This window comes from Dasypus novemcinctus, chromosome 13 (genome assembly GCF_030445035.2).
Source record: "Dasypus novemcinctus isolate mDasNov1 chromosome 13, mDasNov1.1.hap2, whole genome shotgun sequence".
Taxonomy (NCBI): domain Eukaryota; kingdom Metazoa; phylum Chordata; class Mammalia; order Cingulata; family Dasypodidae; genus Dasypus; species Dasypus novemcinctus.
Genome location: NC_080685.1, coordinates 37,460,262 through 37,465,192, shown reverse-complemented (window position 1 = coordinate 37,465,192; position 4,931 = coordinate 37,460,262). Strand labels below are relative to the sequence as shown.

The 4,931-nt window shown below is 42.4% G+C and overlaps 1 protein-coding gene across 4 annotated transcripts in view; it reads right to left on the bottom strand.

Moving 5' to 3' along the window:
• The window catches only part of LOC101444307 (sodium/potassium-transporting ATPase subunit alpha-4), a 58,885-nt gene that overhangs the window by 14,843 nt on the left and 39,111 nt on the right, over positions 1–4,931 (bottom strand). The gene's annotated exons all lie outside the window — the stretch shown is intronic.

Below are 4,931 nucleotides of genomic sequence, written 5' to 3'. Positions count from 1 at the left end.
GTGACCTTCTTTTTCCTTCTTAACTGTTGTTTGCTTAAACACTCTTTTACATGTTTGTATAGCTACCCCAGCTCTCCTTTTTAAATTATTATTATTTATTTATTCCTTTCCCCTTCCCCCTTCCACCCCCTGTTGTCTGCTTTCTGTGTCCACCTGCATTCTTGTCAGTGGCACCGGGAATCTGTGTCTTTTTGTTGCCTCATCTTGCTGTGTCAGCTCTCTGTGTGTGGTGCTACTCCTGGGCAGGCTGCACTTTTTTCACATGGGGTGGCTCTCCTTTGGGGTGCACTCCTTGTGCATGGGGCTCCCCTACGTGGGGGACATCCCTGCGTGGCATGGCACTCCTTGCAAACATAAGCACTGCATGTGGGCCCACTCACCACACAGGTCAGAAGGCCCTGGGTTTGAACCCTGAACCTCCCAAGTAGTTGGTGAATGCTCTATCAGTTGAGCCAAATCTGCCTCCCACCCCAGCTTTCTTTTGATTACTACTTTGTATGGTAGATTTTTTCCATCCTTTCACTTTCAATCTATTTGTATCTTTGAATTTAAGGTGAGTCTCTTCTAGATAGCTTATCATTGGGTCATGCTTTGTAGTCTACTCATGTGGGCCCACTCACCACACAGGTCAGAAGGCCCTGGGTTTGAACCCTGAACCTCCCAAGTAGTTGGTGAATGCTCTATCAGTTGAGCCAAATCTGCCTCCCACCCCAGCTTTCTTTTGATTACTACTTTGTATGGTAGATTTTTTCCATCCTTTCACTTTCAATCTATTTGTATCTTTGAATTTAAGGTGAGTCTCTTCTAGATAGCTTATCATTGGGTCATGCTTTGTAGTCTACTCATCGCTGTCTTTTGACTGCAGAATTTAATCTGTTTACATTTAAAATAACTAGTGATAATGCAGGACTTTCTTCTGCTATTTTGTTATTTTTCTTTGTAAATTATATACTTTTTGACCCTCAATTCTTCTGTTAATGCTTACTTTTATATTTATTTGACTTCTGTATTTTACCATATTGAATACATTCTCATTTCTTTCTGAATATATTTTTCATATATTTTCTTTATGATTACCAAGAGTTTAAAATTTAACATCCTAAATCTATAACAATCATATTTGATTTGATACCAGCTTAACTTCAATAACATATACATAGAGTGTTCCTATACCCCTTAGTGCCCTCATCTTTTTTGATACTTATTATAAATTATCTTTGTACATTTCATGTCTAAAACCATAGATTTACTATTACTTTTTCTGTACCTGTAGAATTAGGAAGTGGAACTTCCAAACCAAAATATACAATGCAGTAATACTGACATTTATAATTACCCATATGGTTACCTTTACTGGAGATCTTTATTTCTTTATGCCACTTTGATCCACTGTCTTGTGTTCTTTCATTTCAGTCTGAAGAACTCCCATTAGCATTGTTTGTAGGGAAGGTCTAGTATGACAAACTGCTCAGTTTTTGTTTACCTGGGAATTTTTTTTTCGAAGATCGTCTCACTGGATATAAAATTCTTGTTTGGCAATTATTCTCTCTCAGCTCTTTAAGTATTTCATCTACTGCCTTCTTGCCGTCATGGTTTCAGGTGAGAAATCAGCATTTAATCTTATTAGGACTCTCTTAAACATAACACTTTGCTTTCCTTGTGCAGCTTTCAGAATTCACTCCATGTTCTTGGCATTTGAGAATTTTACAACTATGTGTCTGGGCCATATTTCTCTACAAGTTTATACTATTTGGTGTTCATTGGGCTTCTTGGATGTACATGTTTTATATTTTTTGCTTGTTTGGGATTTGCCTGTCATTATTTCTTTGAATATTCCTTCTGTCCTTTTCTGCCTTTCTTCTCCATTTAGCACTCCCATGATGTGCGTATCAGTATGCTTGATGGTGTCACACAGGTTTCTTAGGCTATATTTGCCTTTTCTAAATTCTTTTTTCTTTCTTCTCCTCAGTCTGACTCATTTAAATGGTTTTACCTTTGAATTCGCTGATTTTTTTTCAGCTCCAACCTGTTGTTGAAACCCTTTAGGGAATTTTTCATTTCAGTTATTCTGGTCTTCAACTCCAGTAAGTAATTCTGTTTGGATCCTTTTTAAAATTTCTGTCTCTTTATTGAGATTCTCATATTGTTCATTGTTTTTCTAATATCCTTTAGTTCTTTGTATTTTCTTCATCTCTTTGCTAATACTGAGGATCATTTCTTGAAAGTCTTTGGTATGTTCACAGTCTGGTTTTCTTTGTTGATATTTTCTGGGTTTTTATTTTCTTCCTTTGGATGGACCATCATCTCCTATTTCTTTGCCTTTTATTATTTTGTTTCACACTATACATTTTAATATTTTAATGTGTTATCTCTGGGATTTAGCCCCTGAGCTGTTTCCCTAGGCTGCCTGAAGCTGGTGTTATGACAGAAAGTTTCTTGAGTGACAGGAGCTAACAAAACAAAGCAAACCCATGCCAAGACACCTTTCACAGTTTTTGCAAATTACTGTTGTGTTGGCTGGTGCTCTTCAGAGCTCAGCTCTTCTATCAAGAAATTTAACCCAAGGAAAATGCAAAGTGCAGGGTACCTCCTGTCTTTTCTGAGCCTATGTCTTCTCCTGGGCTTGTGCTTTGCTGGTGGCCCTAGGAGTTCCCTATTTACAGGAATTTGTTTTTTTGTTTTTGTTTTTTAATTAATTAATTTATTTTTAAAAATTACATTAAAAAAATATGAGGTCCCATTCAACCCCACCGCCCCCACCCCCCACTCCCCCCACAGCAACACTCTCTTCCCTCATCGTGACACATCCATTGCACCTGGTAAGTACATCTCTGAGTATCACTGCACCCCTAGTCAATGGTCCACATCATAGCCCACACTCTCCCACGTTCCATCCAGTGGGCCCTGGGGGGCTCTACAATGTCCCGTAATTGTCCGTGAAGCACCACCCAGGACATCTCCTCGTCCTGAAAACGCCTCCACATCTCATCTCTTCCTCCCATTCCCGAAACCCAGCAGCCACTATGGCTACCCTTCCCACACCCATTCCACATTTTCTCTGTGGACATTGGATTGGTTGTGTCCATTGCACATCTATGTCAAGTGGGGGCTTAGAATCCACATGGATACTGGCTGCACTCCTCCTGCTTTCAATTTACAGGAATTTGAATGCCCATCCTACTCCCTGTGAAGAAGAGCACCTGGGACTATCTCTCTGTCCTAGGTACTCTATTGTAAGACTTAAAGCAGGTAAGCCTTTGCCCCAGTCTGTTTGACTTAATTGTTTCTTATACTGCTTTCACTGTTCCAAATTGCTTTTTCCTAGATGGAAATTTCTGGAGGTGGGGGGAGATAAGAGGAGCTTCCTAAGTCAGTTTTTACCAGCCAGAACAAGGCCAGGGACTCACATTTGGTGCACTGGCCAGCTCCACACGGCCCTGGGAGAGGATGTAGGAGGGGCCAGCAAAAGCACCAGGAGCTTCTCCTTTGGCTTTTTTTTTTTTGAGATTTATTTTATTTATTTCTCTCCTCTCTGCCCCTCCCCCATTGTCTGCTCTCTGTGTCCATTTACTGTGTGTTCTTCTGTGTCTGCTTGCATTCTTGTCATGCAGTACCAGAAAACCGTGTCGCTTTTTTTGTTGCATCATCATGCTGCATCAGGTCTCTGTGTGTGTGGTGCTACTCCTGGGTGAGCTGTGCTTTTTTCGCATGGGGCAACTCTCCTTGCGGGGCACACTCCTTGCACATGGGGCACCCCTATGCGAGGGACACTCCTCAGCAGGGGACATCCCTGCATGACACAGTACTCCTTGCACACGGCAGCACTGCACATGGGCCAGCTCACCATATGGTTCAAGAGGCCCTGGGTATTGAACCCTGCACCCTTCATATGGTAGGTGGATGCGCTATCAGTTGAGCCACAACCACTTCCTGCTACTATGGCTTTTTAAAAATTTTATTTATTTATTTATTTCTCTCCTCTTCCCCTCCCCGCCCCCCTGCCAGTTGTCTGCTCTCTGTGTCCATCTGCTGTGTGCTCTTCTGTGTCCACTTGTATTCTTGTCAGCGGCATCATCTTGCTGCATCAGCTCTCCATGTGTGCGGCACTACTCCTAGGCAGGCTGCGCTTTTGTTGCATGGGGTGGCTGTCCTTAGAGGGTGCACTCCTTGCGCGTGGGGCTCCCCTACATGGGGGATACCCCTGCGTGGCATAGCACTCCTTGCGCACATCGACACTGTGTGTGGGCCAGCTCATCACACAAGTCAGGAGGCCCTAGATTTGAACCCTGGACCTCCCATGTGGTAGGCAGACACTCTATCAGTTGAGCCAAATCCGCTTCCGTCCTATGGCTTTTTGAAGCTGCATTTTCTTGATTTGGCAATAACCCAGTTAATGTCGCCCTTTAACTGTTTTCCATTGCTTTAAGGAAAGGTATTGTCTTTAAGGTTCTTCTGCCACTTTTGCCCAAGGTAGGTTGGAATAATTGCTACCCTCTGAGCCAGGTCCCTAGTAATTTGAAGCAGCTGATCAAAAGCAGTGATCAGTGATTGGACCGCACATCCTCTATTCCTGGGAAACTATGTCTTTATATCCCACCCTGGCACTAGCAAGCTGCAAAAGGGGCAGACATTGAGTTCTTCACTGCTGTATGCTGTGTGAGGCTGGGGGATGGACAAGAGTAGCCATGCCCAGTGAGTGCAATTCACTGGTATTTATTGTGATTTACCAGCCTTTTCTGCCTGTTCTTCCCTGGATGCTGCATAGTATTCTTCTAGACTCTGGAATTTCCAGTTGATTCAGGCAATTTCTGCCAGTTTAATAGTTGTTCTGGTGGAGAAATTGATTTTTGGAGCTTCTATTCCACTATCTTCCCACAATTCTCTCATCCCAAGTACACTTTTGAGAAATCTGATATAAGTTTTGTTTGGAG